The sequence below is a fragment of the Acipenser ruthenus genome, chromosome 6 (genome assembly GCF_902713425.1).
Source record: "Acipenser ruthenus chromosome 6, fAciRut3.2 maternal haplotype, whole genome shotgun sequence".
Lineage (NCBI taxonomy): Eukaryota > Metazoa > Chordata > Actinopteri > Acipenseriformes > Acipenseridae > Acipenser > Acipenser ruthenus.
The window spans coordinates 15,074,744-15,092,410 of NC_081194.1; the positions used below are offsets into that span (position 1 = coordinate 15,074,744).

Below are 17,667 nucleotides of genomic sequence, written 5' to 3' on the forward strand. Positions count from 1 at the left end.
TTTGACCGAGAAGTTTTCAGAACATTTAAAAAAAAAAAAATGACATTTCTAGAAATTTCTCGAAAACAAATAATTTTAGGAAAAATCTTTTGTAGCAAAGGTTTTGCTTTTGTGGATGAGGAAAAAAAAAAGTTACAAGAAATAATGTCTACAATTATTTTTTTTTTCAGCACTTTTTTTGCAAAACTCAAAAAATGCTAATTGAAAAGTATTCATACCCTTTGATGCTATGATAGTATTGTCTACAAGGTGCTGGAAATTTCAATATGATAATGCAGAACCTAATTCTAGTAAAGTCTAGAAAATGCTGAATTGTAGGTGAACATTCTGAGAGAGTATAAAAGGGTTAAGCATGTGAGTGCATACAAAGAAAAAAACACCATACCTATTGTCTAGCATGGAGGTGGTAAATATCCTTCTATGAGGCTATTTTTCCTCTAATGGCACAGGAAATTTTGTTCCAATAAATGGTAAAATGGATTCCATAGCATACCAAAAGATATTGGCCAATTATCTGAAACCCTGCGCTATACATTAGGGCAGCAGTGTGGAGTAGTGGTTAGGGCTTTGGACTCTTGACTGGAGGGTCGTGGGGGGACACTGCTGCTGTACCCTTGAGCAAGGTACTTCACCTAGATTGCTCCAGTAAAAACCCAACTATATAAATGGGTAATTGTATGTATAAATAATGTGTAAAAAATAACGTGATATCTTGTAACAATTGTAAGTCACCCTGGATAAGGGTGTCTGCTAAGAAATAAATAATAATAATAATTATATATATATATATATATATATATATATATATATATATATATATATATATATATATATATATATATATATATATATATATATATATATATATATATATAGTGAGCAGGGAGAGGGTTAAATTCCTCCCTGCTGAAGAAAAAAAACACATGTGAGTGCAAATTTGTTTAATTTAATTGTTTTCTTTATTGTTAATTATCACCCGCACATGGTTCACATTATAAATGAGAGCCAGGTGCAGAGTTTAAAAGAGAGACAGTCAGTCTCTCAAGGCTGCGGAGTAGTAGGAAGCAGAAGGTGTGCTCTGTTTCCGAGCAGTCATATAAAAAGTAAGTGCTGTGCTAAACCTGTGTGGTTTGTTTTGTTCTGATGACAGGGAAATTGCTTAGCTGTCCTGCGAGCTAGTCAGGGACCTGCCTGTCTAGTCAGTGCTCCAACACGGAGTTAGGATTTTGTTTGTTTATTTCATTTTGTGTATTAAAAATAGTGCGTAAGCGCTTAAATCAATTTCTGTGTGTTGGGTCTGATTAAAAGGGGCAACGAATGAAACGTATCACTTATATTTGTTATATAAAATTCACTAGATGTGATCAAAAAATGACAAACTCTGTTTTAGAGCAGGTGCAGTGACTATTTATTGTGCCGATTAACAATTGACATCACGAAGATACTGCAAAATGATCTGTCAGTCTTGGGCAGGTGTTGTGACTTTTGGTCTCCCAGTTCGTGGCCTGTCATTGACAGTGTGTGTCTGGTTATACTGTGAGCACCCAAGACGGCGAGCCACAGTACGCTGCCCTAGTCCAGCCACCAACATGCCGACTGCACGAAGGCGCTGCTCTCTTGAAAAAACATGGCATATTGTTTTTTTTCTGTGATTTTCTTTATTGCTTTTATTCAAGCTTGAAATTCAACAGCTGAAAATCACTCCAGTGTCCAATCAACCGTCTCACTAATTAGGTGATTAAGTGCATCTGCTTCAGTCATAGTCACTCAAGCGTGTCATGGTCAAGGATGAATGATCGAGTGATTTAAAAGAAACTAAAAACATTTTGTCAATGTCTACCTTATTTTTTTTTTTCAAAAATAAATGTGTTATAATAGTGATAGGTTTCTTTTGATGCTTGGTGTGTGTGTGTATATAGATATATAGATATATATATATATATATATATATACACACACACACACACACACACACACACACAGTGTGCCTTGCAAAAGTATTCAGACCCCTGACCAATTCTCTCTTATTACTGAATTACAAATGGTACATTGAAATTTCGTTCTGTTTGATATTTTATTTTAAAACACTGAAACTCAAAATCAATTATTGTAAGGTGACATTGGTTTTATGTTGGGAAATATTTTTAAGAAAAATAAAAAACTGAAATATCTTGCTTGCATAAGTATTCAACCCCTGTGCTGTGGAAGCTCCCAGTTTACACCGATGAAAGAAATTGCCCTAATGAGGACGCAATTACCTTACCAATGGCCTCCACCTGTGAACCATTAAAGTTGCTGTCACATTTTCTGGATAAAAACCCCACTGTTGAAGGATCATTGGTCAGGCTGTGAATCTGAAGGAAAATGAGGACCAAAGAGCATTCTACAGAAGTTAGAGATAAAGTAATACAAATGCATAGATTAGGGAAAGGGTACAAAATAATATCAAAGTGTTTGGATATCCCAGTGAGCACAGTTGGATCAATAATCAGGAAGTGGAAGCTGCATCACACCACCCAGGCACTGCCAAGAAAAGGCTGTCCCTCAAAACTCAGCACTCAAACAAGGAGACTTGAGAGAAGCCACAGAGAGGCCAACAATCACTTTGAAGGAGCTACAGAGTTCAGTGGCTGGGAGTGGAGTAATGGTGCACCAGTCAACCATATCAAGAGCTCTGCATAACACTGGCCTGTATGGGAGGGTGGCAAGAAAGAAGCCGTTACTCAAAAACTACCATCTGAAAGCATGTCTGAAGTTTGCCAGAAAGCATGAGAGTGACCCAGCTGCGATGTGGGAAAAGGTTTTGTGGTCAGATGAGACCAAGATAGAGCTTTTTGGCCAAAACTCAAAGCGCTATTTGTGGCGCAAACCTAACACTGCCCATGCCTCAAGACACACCATCCCTACAGTGAAGTATGGTGGTGGCAGCATCATGCTGTGGGGATGCTTCTCATCAGCAGGGACTGGGCATCTTGTTAAAACTGAAGGAAGAATGGATGGAGCAAAATACAGGGAAATACTGCAAGAGAACCTGAATCAGTCCGCTAAAAAACTGAAGCTTGGGAGGAAATTCACCTTTCAGCAGGACAATGATCCCAAGCACAAGGCCAAAGCAAATTGGAGTGGCTCAAGAACAAAAAGGTGAATGTCCTACAGTGGCCCAGTCAAAGTCCTGATCTCAATCCCATTGAGAATCTGTGGCACTATTTGAAAATTGCAGTCCACAAGCGTCGTCCAACCAACCTGAACAACCTGGAGCAAATCTGCCAAGAAGAATCGGCCAAAATCACTCCACTGTGCAAAGCTGGTACATACTTACCCCAAAAGACAAAGCGGTTGTTGCAGCGAAAGGTGGCTCTACCAAATATTAATGTATGGGGGTTGAATACTTATGCAAGCAAGATATTTCAGTTTTTAATTTTTTCTTAAAAATATTTCCCAACATAAAACCAATGTCACCTTACAATAATTGATTTTGAGTTTCAGTGTTTTAAAATAAAATATCAAAACAGAACGAAATTTCAATGTACCATTTGTAATTCAGTAATATGAGAGAATTGGTCAGGGGTCTGAATACTTTTGCAAGGCACTGTATATATATATTATACCCTTCTAAAAAAGAAATGCACAACAGATATTTTTTCTTCATGCTTTAAAAATCTGCAACAAAACTTGGTCAAAAGAATTGTATTTTATTTAAACACGTTTTGCTCTGACAGATTGTCACAGTGTCAGGATCGAAAAGCATGAGAGATGCCAAAATGACAAAACATGTGAATATTCCTAAAATTAACACCATTTGCTTAAGACTTAATATTCACGTGCATTCACTGCACGTGCAACATGCAGAGATGTGGCTATAAAAGTGGACGGTTCTCAGCTTGCCTGTTTTATTGGTGTTCGCTGTAGACATATTTGAAGTTATTCCTAGACTTACCGAGGCTCAACGGAATAATGCTAGTGGACATTTGGAAGCTGGCGAATCTCAGTCCGCTGTGGAACGGCATCTGAATGTTTCCCAGAGCACTATAGGACGACTTTGGCACCGATATCAGCAACGTGGAACAACACTTGACCGCCCAAGATCCAGTAGACCAGGTGTGACGACGGAAGCCCAGGACAGATTTATACGCCTACATCATTTACGTGACAGGTTCACCACTGCAACCTCTACAACATCTGCAGTACCAGGAATGCGTAGAATTTCAGACCAGACTGTCAGAAACCGCCTACGGGAGGCAGGTATTTGAGCAGGAAGGCCAGTTAGAGGAGTGATTCTTACGCCGCAACATCGTTGACTACGACTTCAGTTATGTCAAAATCAGAGTTTGGCCCATACAAAGATGGAGAAATGTGGTGTTCAGTGATGAATCCAGGTTTCTGCTTCGATGTACAGCTGGAAGAGCCCGGGTATACAGGTGACGTCATGAATGTTTTGCAGCCAACTGTGTGCGACAGGTTGACGGATTTGGTGGTGGGAGTGTCATGGCGTGGGCGGCAATCTCAGACAGTGGCAGAACAAACCTTGTACATGTTCAAGGCAACCTGACAGCTCAGCGCTATTGTCATGAGATCATACAGCCTCATGAGATCCCATTCACGAACCACCGTAAAGTCATTTTCCAGCATGACAATACACAGCCTGGGCCACCACAGCTTTCCTCACTCAGAACAATGTTCAAGTGGTTCCCTGGCCGTCTCGATCACCAGATCTGAACCCTATTGAGCATTTGTGGGACGAGCTTGATCGCCGTGTGCGACGACATCACCCCGAGCCATAGACGTTACAAGGATTTTTCCAGGCACTTCAGCAAGAGTGGGTTGCCATACCCCAACATGTTATCCAGGCTCTGATTCGATCCAAGGGTAGGAGATGTCAGGCCATCATTGATGCCAATGGTGGGCATACCCATTACTGATTTCTGCTGACATAGAACTTTGTTTGACCTTTGAAAGTGACTTTATTGAATGTCTTAATGATTTCTGTACAGGTTAAGGTTCTTTTGAATTGTCTACTTTACTATGCAAACTGCCATATTAATGCTATAAAAAGTACATTAAAAACACCTATGTGTTTCTTTTTTTTTTTATTTCATCCCCCTTCCTCGCTAACCAGAGATCTTCCCGGAGCATGTTCATAAAAGCAGAAAAGAAATTGGGGCAGGGGGGCCCAGTTTAATGTTTATGCCCAAGTTCATCATTGGCATACTGGAATACTGCCAAGTGCCAGGAACTGGAGGAAAACCACCCACCAAGAGCCTCAGGTCTCAGACAGAGCCATCCTATACTCTCCTTGAGCTGTCCACTGCAGCTCTCATCAACCACCAGCTTGGAGAACTACAGTACTGAAAACCATCAGGTAAAAGGCTAAAGTTAATTTTCTTTTGCTAAGTCACCAAGCCTCCCAGCATACTGCTACAAAATCCAGCACTGCATATTTCTAAATAGAAGATACAACTTAACCGTTCTCGGAATAGCTGCACAGAAAAAAAACAAATTGAACTCAAATGCAGCCAAGTTCCCTCAGATGGAGCATGACTTTGCAAAAACACACGCGTGCGCACACACTCGCTCTCTCTTTATTTTAAGTATCTCTGTTACACTTGGCAGGTACTCAGGAGCCAAGCTGCAGCATCATAAACATTTGGGGAGTGCTTTATCAGCAAAATGGCTCTCTTCTAGAGTACATTCACTCACTCACATGACCCCGCAGGAGTGTTTAGCAGCACCGCAGATAACGGCTGCATATCAGGCATTCCTGCTGCAGCGGAGCAGGAATGAACAAGCAGTAGGCCTCACTTCTGGTCAGTACAAAATGCTAGTTACCACAGCAACAGTATCTGGTGGAATCAGGGAAGGAGGCACCAGACTAATAAAAAGTTGGGGTACCACTGCTTCTGTGAGACGGTCAACCAGCCAGGTTCCACAAACCAGTAGAGGTACCCCTTAATTATCTGAATTAGTGTAATTTAACCAAACACTGTAGTTATCTAAATGTGAAATATTCAGGACGTGTCCATTACCCCACTTGACCCTTGTTGAATTTGGTCATGAATACTTTTCAGCTAGCAACTTTATTTTTTTTCCCCGCTATGAACATTGCTGGGGTAATTAATTAACAAGGGGATAAGGTACCTTGCAAACAGATCGAGTGTATCTAAATACAGTAGAACCCCTAAATCACAAAACACATAGGGAAAGGAGGCTGTTCAAAAGACTAATGTCTGAAACTCGTATTATTTTGAATTAGTTTATATATTTGGTATGTTAAAAGGCCCACATATCTTTAACATGAGTAGTTAGTAGCTTTCAGGTTTCAGTATTAAAAAAATAAAATAAAACACATGACAATGTGACTAAGGAGGAGTTAGCCAGACATCAAGTGGGTGACAGATGTGGTGTTTTAGTGTTTTTTGGTTTCTCAGTTATACTCTCTCACACTTGGGAGCACTACAGTAGCCCCAACTGCAAGCAATATTTACAATTCGGGGGGTTAATAGTGGGTAAGCTAAACAATCCATTGCAGTCAATGTAAAACAGTTTTTATAAGCCCCCCCCCCCCCCCCCATATTAAAATATGGTTATAATATTAAGGAAAACATTAATTCACTCAAAGGATTAATAGCCACCATACATTATGAATGATTCTCCTTTAGGTTTATGCTGACAGCTAGTTTTGCCCCATCCTAAAAAGCTTAATACCATCCACAGAACTATAATACATCTAATTCTAATTTACATTCAGGGGATTCTTCTGCACAAGAACCTGGTCTTCTTCCTCACTCACAGACTCACAAGTCTGACCAAGCAGATAAAGCATCCAAATTCAAAGAATCTGGACAGGTTAACCTGGAAATTCAATGCAAAGCGAGGTAAAACAAAATCCATGCAAAAATCATAGAGTGACTTAAAACAGATTTTAGGAATTGTATTTTGTATTTTATGTTGATTGATGATTTTTTTTTACTACAAATTACAAATCAGCCCCTTTCACACTGGCACTCCTACCCGGATCCCGACCTGGGTTCTGGCTACCTGGGTCACAATCCTGCGTAGTGTGAAACCACGTACCTGGGTCATACCCGGGTTGACCCGGGTCCCAGCGACCCACCTCGATCTCTCTCGATTTCCGTGCTTTCACTGAAACCTGGCTCTCTCCTGATAAAAATGTAACTCCTGCTGCCCTGTCCTCTCTCCATGTCCTGTCCCATACGCCGCATCTCACTAGGCAGGGAGGTGGGACTGGTCTTCTCCTCTCTCCCTCCTTACTCTTTTCTGTCCCCTCTGACCTCTCCTCACTCACTTTTAACACCTTTGAATTTCACACTGTCCAACTAACCTCTCCCTGTCAACTGCTAATTGTACTGTACCGTCCCCCTGGACCTCTCACTCACTTTCTCGATGAACTTGACTATCTCCTTCTCTTCCCTGCCCTCTCTGTCTACCCCAACTGTCCTGTTAGGTGATTTCAAAATCCATCTCTCCAACACCACCCACTCTGCCGGATTCCTTCCTCTCCTTCACTCCTTCAACTTCCTTCTCTCTCTCTCTCCATCCCCTCCTACCCACAAAGCTGGCCGTTAACTGGACCTCACCTTCTCCAGGGCCTACTGCCCCTCCACCCTCTCTGTCACGCCTCTGGACCTCTCTGATGACTATTTCATCTCTCCCTACTCCACCTACCCCCACTGTCACCTCCTGTTGTAACCTCCACTCTCTCTCCCCCTCTGTCCTTGCCTCCAGCACTCTCTCTCACCTCCCTCCTATCGACTCCTTCTCCCAACTCTGTACTCTGCTACCTCCACCCTCGACTCCCCTCACCTCCCGACCTACCCGCCCCTCCCCTCGCCTGTGCTCTGCAAGAACCAAACTGAGCTCTGCTGAAAAGAAATGGAAGAGAACCAAACTCCCTGCTGCCCTAGACCTCTACCGCTCCCTCCTCTCCTCCGTTAAACGCTCCTGTTTCCAATCTATTATCCAATCCTCCACTAACAACTGTCGGAAACTATTCTCTACCTTCTCCTCCCTCCTCAACCCTACCCTACTCCTCTAAAGACTTTGCCTCTTTCTTCTCCACTAAAATCTCTGATATCCACAAACTCTTCAGCACCTCTCCATCCCCCCTACCCCCTCCAAGCCCAACACCCTCTGTTCTCCCCTACTAACTAACCCACCTTCTCCTCCTTCTCTCCCCTCTCAGACTCTCCTCCCTCCTCCAGGGCCACAAACCCACCACGTGCACCCTGGACCCCCCCCCTCACCTCTTTCAAGCTGCTGCTCCTGCTCTACTCCCCTTCATCTCCTCCCTTCTCAACACCTCTCTCCTCTCTGGCCTCTTTCCTTCTGTCTGCAAAACAAGCCTCTATCACCCCCCCTCCTCAAAAAACCTACCCTCGACCCCACCTCCCTCCAGAACTACCGTCCTGTCTCCCTCTTACCTTTCCTCTCTAAAACCCTTGAGCGGGCAGTACACCGACAGCTCTCTGCTTTCTTGTCTAACCACTCTCTGCTCGACCCTCTCTAAAACTCTGCCCGTGCTGCCTCGCTCTCCTCTCTCTCCTCGATCTCTCTGCTGCCTTTGACACTGTCGATCACTCTATTCTACTATCCTCTCTCGTTGACCTGGGAATCTCCGGCACTACTCTGGCCTGGTTCTCCTCCTACCTCTACTACCAGGTAACCTGGCACAGCTCAACATCCACACCTCACCCTCTGTCAACAGCAGTTCCCCCCCCCCCCCCCCCCGCCAAGGATCAGTCTTGCATCCTATCTCCTCCTGGATGCACTCGCATCACCTCACCTCAAACTCAACCTCTCTAAATCTGACCTCCCCCCCCCCCCCCCCCCCCGCCCCCCCGCCCCCCCCCCTGATCTCACTATTTCAATTCCTCTGGAACCTACCATGATCTCTCCCTCCTCCTCAGCCAAGAACCTTGGAGTAACCCTGGACCCCTGCCTCTCCTACTCCCAGCACATCTCGAATCCGACCCTTCCTCACCAACTACTCCACACAACTCCTCATCCAGGCCCTGGTACTCTCCCGCCTAGACTACTGCAACTCCCTCCTGGCCGGCCTCCCTGTATCCGCTGCCAGTACACTCCAGTTCATCCAGAACTCCACTGCTTGCCTGGTGTTCTCTCTGCCTCGCTTCTCCCACACTACTCCACTGCTCCCAGCTACTTCATCTCTCCCTACACCCCCACCCGACTCTGCTCCGCCTGCACTAGAAGACTGGCTGTACCTCCTCTACGCTCCCCTGCCTCCAGAGCCCGCTCCTTCTCCACCCTCGCCCGCAGTGGTGGAATGACCTTCCTATGGATGTCAGGACTGCCCAGTCCCTGACCACTTTTTGGCGTCTCCTCAAGACACAGATCTTCAGACAACACCTGTAAAACTCAACCCTTCCCTTCTGGACAATATAGCACTCTGCCTTTAACTTACACTTATCTGCTCCCTATTTTACTGTATTTATTCCTGCACTTAACCCAATCTGTAGTATTTTGTATTTCACTTGCATTCGTATCTAACACTGATGTAACTATCAACACTTATCTGCTCTTGAACTGCCCCAATATCAAATTGTACTGGGTTTTGTATTTGCTCTTACTAGGACTGAAGTCGTTGTATTTTGTATCTTGCTCTTAATTGAGCTGTAATTCTTGATATGTATTTTTTGTATACAACTTTAAGTCGCCCTGGGTAAGGGCGTCTGCTAAGAAATAAATAATAATAAATAATAATAATAATAATAATAATAATGTCGGCCGTTCATAAGCCGACGAAATAACAAACAGCCATGCCTACGTGAAGGTTTCACTACCGCAAGGAATGTTTCTGTTTAGCCATATTTTTGTTGCTTGAGACACACCATGAGCCAGATTGCAGCAGGGATGAACAAACATTTGACCAAAAGCAGTGTGAAATCGCGTAGCTGACCCGTATGACACCGGGTCCTGATCCGAGTAGAGCACGCCAGTGTGAAAGGGGTTATAGTTTCATCAGTCAGATATCCCAAGATGTAGCCATCAGCCAATAAGATATCAGAAGCATGAAAACTAGGTAACCTTGACCTACAACTGTAACGTTATATACTAATATTCAATACAATTCAACAAGCAGTTCTCAAGAAAGCTAAAAATGGAAGTACTATGATACAGTATGAGTAGAGATGTGGCCACAAATGCATAACTTTATAAAAGCTTCACATAGTAAAAGCTGTACTCAAGGTGTACTTTAGCACAGTGAAAGCATGGTAAAACACAGGTAAGCATTGTAAAGAATAGCAAGGTATGGCAAACCAGGGTAAACTATGGTAAATGCATCATATAGGCCTAACTAGGAAAAGCATGGTAAAACTGCAAAAAATAGCTCGCAAAAATACTGTGGTAAATTTTTACAAGGGTATAGTTGCTATTAAAAGCTTTGAGCCTCATCTGTCAAGTTATCTTTGCTATGCTTAGTCATAAAGAGTAGTCCACTTTTCTGTCATTACATGACCAAACAAGGTAAATAATAAATCATTCTCTAGGTTCTCGCATTCTCCTTTAAGAATATAATGTGAAAGGGGCGGTTTACTGTATCCAGGGATTCCATATATGAAGATAACGTCTTCTACAGCAAGGGTCTCTCTTGCACTCCAATCTCTTGTTTATTCCATTCCAAGGCCATAGTGGGTGACGAAACAGAAAAGCTGCAGGCACAATTTTACTTTTAAGTTTTGGAAAGGTACTCTTATTATTTTCAGCATGCAGCGCTCCACAAATATTTGGCTTGTCATTTCCCAAATGATTTACTGGTTTTATATTTGAATAAAACACCCTTTACAAAATCAACTTTAATTCCAATAGGCTTGCTTCTGAAGCTCTATGGAACATCACAATGCACCACAGTTTATGTGCCTTACTCTGTACAGTACAGTGATGCTCATTTTTTTAAACACTATATAAATGCAAGCGATATATTTTGGTTACCGTAACAGTCGTCAGTAACATTATCCATTTATTACTGTTCCAGTTGTTCAACTTTGGGACTTCAGGTGGACAAACTAGACAACCTTTATACAGAACATGCAAATCTTGCAAATCAAGCAAAATATAATTGTGCTTGCATGTGTCCTTTATCATTACCACTGGCCGATTTTAGCATTTCTTCTATCAAGACCTTTGTATGTTTTGGTATTTGCACTGTAATGACCGCTATGGTAAAATGCCAGGTGGAAACAGCTGACAAATGTGAGCTGACATATTTGTACCGTTTGAATAACTAACAGTTTCCTAGTCGAAGATATTAATATAAAAAACTGTTCACTTTAAATTTCAACTTCTTCTTTAACAAGTCATTTCTCTTTGGGTGGCATAAATTGCTTTACATTTCAGTTTTAAAATGCATCCAGTTTGATATGTAGGTGACCTCGAACACTGAGATAATGCCTTCAATAACTCAGCCAATTAAGTGTTACCATAGTACCTAGCCTGCAACCAAAGCATGCGCTGTATATTAAACTTCTTAGAAAATGTCCATGTAAATTTGGGCAAGTCTCACAAAACATACAGCATGTGTAGAGTACAGTACAGGACATAGACAACTCCACGATATCCCTGTCGCAGATAATATTCATCCATAATTAGTCTCATCTTTATTCCTTAAAACCCATTCCTCAAAAAAAAAAAAAAAAAAAAAAAAAAAACACAACCAACCATACAGATAGCCATGGAAGCTGCACATGAATATCCACAAAGCCCTGTTAAAGAATTCTCATTCTATTTTCTGAAGGCAAATACAAACAAATAAAGAAAATCACAGATGGCGGTTTGGATTTTGGCTGTGAGCCTGTAGTTTAAGATATGGATGCTCTCACAAGACAACAAGATGATGTGATTTAGTATTTTATTTATTTATTTGAAATGATTTACGGTTCTCAAAGCCCTTTAGGTGCAGGAGAAGTGAGCTCCAGCATAGTCTAAGAATAGCAAACTCTTCAAACTACTGGTCCAGACCAGCTGCAGGCCAGACACCTTTTCAACTCCAGCTGCTGTTTACACCACCATGGCCCCCATCCCCTCCCCATCCCCTCCTCACCCCCTCCTCACCCCCTTCCCATCCCCTCCCCAGCAGGCTTCACTCCCTTCCAAAGAGCACAACGCTAACCAAAGTTCACATGACAGGTCAGTTCCAGGAACAGAACAGCCTGCACTTTGGTAAGTCAGTGGGGAAACCAAGCTGTGCTGCACTGTAAGAATCTGTAGAAAAAAAGGATGTAAACTATAATGTATCTCACCACCATCTCCTCTCTCTATTAATATTCTGAGTTAGGTCAGGTTATGAAATTCAACTACCATAGCCTTGGAACATACTGTACAACCCCTATCATGGCTGTATTACAAGCTATCAGTAACATAACCATGATAGATATCCACTGGTGCTAGTTTTATATACAGATAGACAAACCACCACATTACTGTATGATGCTCTCAATAACTAAAGTGCTAAAGAATGTCCAACTAAATGTTTTAGAATAACTGAATAAGCAGCTCTCTAGATATGAATAAATAGATACAGACAAGCATTGGAAAGAGACAACCTCCATGCACCCCAAGAGGAAATCACATTCAATAATATGAGCTAAAGAGGTCCTTATCAAGTTTCATCATAACTGGACATTAGATTCTAGAGATATACTGCATGCAAAACTATACATGACAGAGTGCATAAGGCAAACTGCCTCAACTAGATCTCTGTTATCAGGGTATCATTTGAATTTCCAGCCAAAAGCACCTGTACTAAAAAGAATGAGGGGCAAACCTCACCCCAGATTAAAAAAAAAACAAAAAACACTGTTGTTCAAGAGTTGTGTTTGTCAATTTCTATAGCGGGGCTGGCAAGAAGGGAGAACAGTCGCCTAATGTAGGAGGCTGTTTGGAAACAGAGGATGGTCCACTCTGTGGGGGCGATGGGATTATGAAGATCACAGACATTATGATGGTTCATGCCTTTACTTAACCCTGCAGGGTGTAAAGAACTACAGTATGCTGTGGGAAGGAGCTCAGGTATTTTGGAGAGGGGGTGCTACTTCTAGGCGAACAAAAGGGCAAAATATTTCTTGGAGGTGTGATGCTACCTTAGCCAATATTAAGCTTTCACCGCCTCATTAGGCAGAATGGCTTTGGAATAGACACAGTCACACTTTTTGTGGTCCAGAAACTCTCCGATGGTCATCCAGGATTATGCAGCCTCGCTCGCTTCTGTAGCCAAAAACAGCGTTTGGGTGGTGGCCTGCATAAAGCCTGCTAGACTAACCCAAAGATATGCCTGGAATTCACTTCTCAGAGATCAACAGCCAGTGCAGGCCTGTAAAGCCAAGAACACGCAGAGACATAATGAGATAGGAAAGCATGAAATGAAATAGCAATTTTGTCATTATTGCCTTTGGCACAGTGAGCCACACAATTACCACTCAAGTCATATACATACCACATAGTGTAGCACAACCAATCTGTGTTTGGTATCCTTTGAAATGTGGGTAGGTTTTGATAAACTCAGTCATACAGTAGAACATTAACCAAGCATCCCTGGTGGCATAATGTACAGTTATGGGATAATATCACTGGTCTAATGGTTTGTAAAGTAACATGGATATGTGGTGTAAGTGGTTGTAAAGCAGACGATTCAGTTTAAAAGTATGTATCGTTAGCAGTTTCTGAAATTTGATAAACCAAATGTGGCCACCAATCATTTCATTTTTGTTATTTGAGAATACCAAAGATGGAAGATAACCGAGAGTTACAGAATACAGCTAATTACCAAATGTGAAGACACTATATCAAAGAGTACGTCCAGTATCATTGATCTGAGAGTATTAAACAAATTGGCAGTGAAACACTTAGGGGTAGATGTACTAAGATGGGCCAGACGCAGCGCAAACATACCGCGGTTTGCATTTTCGTTGCGACAATTCGCAAAGTAGCCTATACATTTTGTCGTATGTACCAAGAGAAAATATGTTAATGAAAAGAGCCACAATATACTAATTGAAATATTTGTTGCATCTTCTTAGCGAGATCTCTAGCATTATACACTGCGAGAGTCCTGCGACATTGTTCATATAAATAGCAGGAGCTGAGTTGTGGTTTGCTGCAGCAAAGTGTGCCTGTAGGATAACGTCTATACATGCGAGGGTGCAAGAATCAAAATAACATTTTAAATACTGTTTATATATATATATATATATATATATATATATATATATATATATATATATATATATATATATATATATATATATATATATATTATATATATATATATACACACACACACACACACACACACACATTACTGTGCAAAAGTTTTAGGCAGGTGTGAAAAAATGCTGTAAAGTAAGAATGCTTTCAAAAATAGACATGAATTATGCTGAATTATGCAAAAATAGAATAGAATTTATGCTGTTTTGAAGGCAAAGGGTGGTCACACCAAATATGGATTTGATTTAGATTTTTCTTCTGTTCACTCACTTTGCATTTAGTTAATTGATAAATATAATCTATTAACATGTCTATTTTTGAAAGCATTCTTACTTTACAGCATTTTTTCACACCTGCCTAAAACTTTTGCACAGTACTGTATATATATATTTTAGCTCAAATAGCCAGCTGCCCAACGTTTCGATATGTTGTACATATCTTTCTCAAGGGAGCATATATATATATATATAAATAAATGAAAGGAAGTTTAATCCCATTAGATTCTATAGTGTGGCCCTGTGGCAAAGTGCTCGCCCCTGTGCGTATTTATGTGTTAGGTGTGGCGTGTGGAGTGTTAATATTGATCTATAGATATTGCTGCACAGGATATAAATGGGTCTGTGTAACACGAGTGATTTAAAATATATAGCTGTATTTAGGCACGGGGATTGCACAAAGACTTCACTTGCATTTAAAGTATGCAATAGTATGTGAGCACGGGATTGCACAAATGAGTTCACGTGCTGAGATTCAAGTGAATAATTAATTAGTATTAATTGAATCCCGGGACAACAGTATATATATAGATGCATGTTTCACTCACTCCGAGTTGTGTGTTCGTGAGTGGAGAACGGGTGTGGAGAGGAGATTAAAATAATAAATAATTAAAACAATAACAAATGATACTCGTGAAAGAGGACTCGCACGATACTTGTTTAGTGTTAGTCCACCGTTTGTTTGTTAGTGTCGGTTTCATTTCGTCTGATCGTTTTTGTCTATTTTATTTTGGCCTCAAGTGCCGTGTGATGTTTTTGTTTAAACCTTTTATTTTGTTCATTTATTAAACTGCGCAACAGCGCAATTCACATTTCACTTCGCAGTACTGTGTGTTTCTTCCGCAACAGGCGCAACACTTTAGTACATCTACCCCTTGAATTGACAGCACCTCTTAATGGGACATGACTCTCAGAATCTAGCTGTACCTACATGAAGGCACTACTAAATCTCAAATTGTGCTGTTTCATGCATAAACCTAAGACACCACATGACACAGACTTGACATATTTTATTTGCGATTGCAACAGGACGTGTTGTACACTTATAATTGGTCTTAATCCCAAGAGACTTTACCATTAACACAACAGTAGCTCTATAGCTCATGATGCTTCCTCGGGGGAAGTCTATTTCTATGTTGGGCGGTGTGGTAACCAGGGCAACCATGATAGTAAAAAGAAAAATGACTTTTTATTTCTTGAATAATAAAAGGCTTCACAAAACTTCAAATACTAAATAAACCAACGACATTTTTTAAACAACCGCTTTAAATGAAACTTCTAAGCTGTAAAACAAAAAAAAAGTGAAATTTGACACCATTTTGTGTACTGGACTTCAAGCCTATATCAATACGTGTTGATGTGCCACTCATCTATATGAGATTGTTTCCAATAAAAAGGCTCCTGTCATATGGTTGTCAAGTTTCCCCACTCCCGGGCTTTTTGGCATAGTTTTAACTTCCTGTGAAACCTAAAATACAACCAAAGCTCCATTGGCACAAGCCTGAATCCCACCAGTACCTTCCAGAACAGGCACATCAGAGGATACTGGCTATACTGACCCAAAGGCATTCAGTGCCATTCCTCGCATATTTGTGGTTGATGCACCACCGCTGTGGTATTTCCAGCGTTTGTCAGCTCATCCCACACATCTCATTTTACAGTCTTTCTCTACCTTCAGGTGTGTAAACATTAACATCCCGTTTCACCGAAGACCTCCCAGGGGAGGGCTAACCAGGAAACCAGGCTTCTAAACTGTTAAGTTTCAGTGAGAGTGCTGCCAGCCGCTTCACTGGAAAGGAATGCCAGGAATCCTTCATGTTGTCAGCAGTTCAAGGCACAGCCTCCTCCTGCTGCTGCTGCTCCTTCATGGCACACATGCAGAGGCTGCCCTGACACACATTTTCACCAGGCCTTTAATTTTCTCAATGTTTTCATCGACTGAATTTAGGCCTAGCTTGTAGAACGTCAGGAAACTGCAGTAAGGAGTGTTGCTCTTCAATATTTTTGGAACACATTTTGTTTCTACATAGCTACCATTATCTGTAATCAGGGTCTAGATGTACTTGGATATGCATACGAGATGTACTGTATTTTTTTGGGGGTCATTCCAGTTCCAGTGGTCCAAATTCTAGGGAGCCACATAGATAAACCATGTTGCTGCCTTGTTCCAGTATCGAATGTGAAGCATTTAGGAGTTATTATGAATTCTGCTTTTTCCTTTGACAATCAGATTCGATTAATTTCCATATCTTACTTAAGGTCATCCAAGGCTGAAGCCAATGCTCTCACAAATTGACCTTGAGACAAAGAATCTCGCTTTTGCTACTTCATAGCACATGTGTTGATTGTTGTAACTGTTTTTTTGCTAAATGGATCAGCATTTATTATTTAAACTAGACAAAATTATAAAAGCTTCCTGTACATAATCTTGGTGTACGGACCACGGAGAAGTGTCACTCAGACATAACAAAGGATCTGTCTTTTCTTTTTCACCTTTCTGCTACTGAAAATCAAATTACAGCACACTTGTTTAATTATTATTATAATACATTTAGAAAATATATATTTTGTCAATAATTTCATAAAGCTAAACAAAGTTCAACTGTGATTGTCTTTTTGAACAATTACTGCAGATGGAACAGTGTCTCTAGCCTGCCTCTCTGTATGTAAACTCCAAGTTGTTGCAGATTTACGGTAATCAGGACTACTGTATGGAGTGCAGAACATTGATTTGGAATATTCAGGACTTTAGTGTTGGACAGTGTCTGTCTAGAGATATTACAGTGTTAAAAATGTAATTATAAAAAATAGTCCATATATTAACATATTCCCAAAAAAACTTGAACAAAAAAAATCATATGTACAACATAGTGCTGGACATGGAACTATAAAACACTCAATGGTGGTATACAGTACTTTAAACATACAGTGGTTTCCAAATATATTGAAACCCCTTCATATTTTCAATGCAAAATGCTCCAATACACAAAACTGTATTACTTCAGTATCACTTTGGAAGTACGAGATCTACCTAATAAAACTTATCACCACTATTGTGTAAAACATCGGAATCTGAAACTACGATGCAAAATAAAAAATATTACTCTTTTCAGTTTGCAAATGTATCTATTTATTTATTTATTTTTTACAA

At 40.9% G+C, this 17,667-nt stretch overlaps 1 protein-coding gene across 1 annotated transcript in view; it reads right to left on the bottom strand.

Annotated features, from left to right (window-relative positions):
- Positions 1 to 17,667, bottom strand: part of LOC117410672 (son of sevenless homolog 1-like) — a 61,046-nt gene that overhangs the window by 34,798 nt on the left and 8,581 nt on the right. The gene's annotated exons all lie outside the window — the stretch shown is intronic.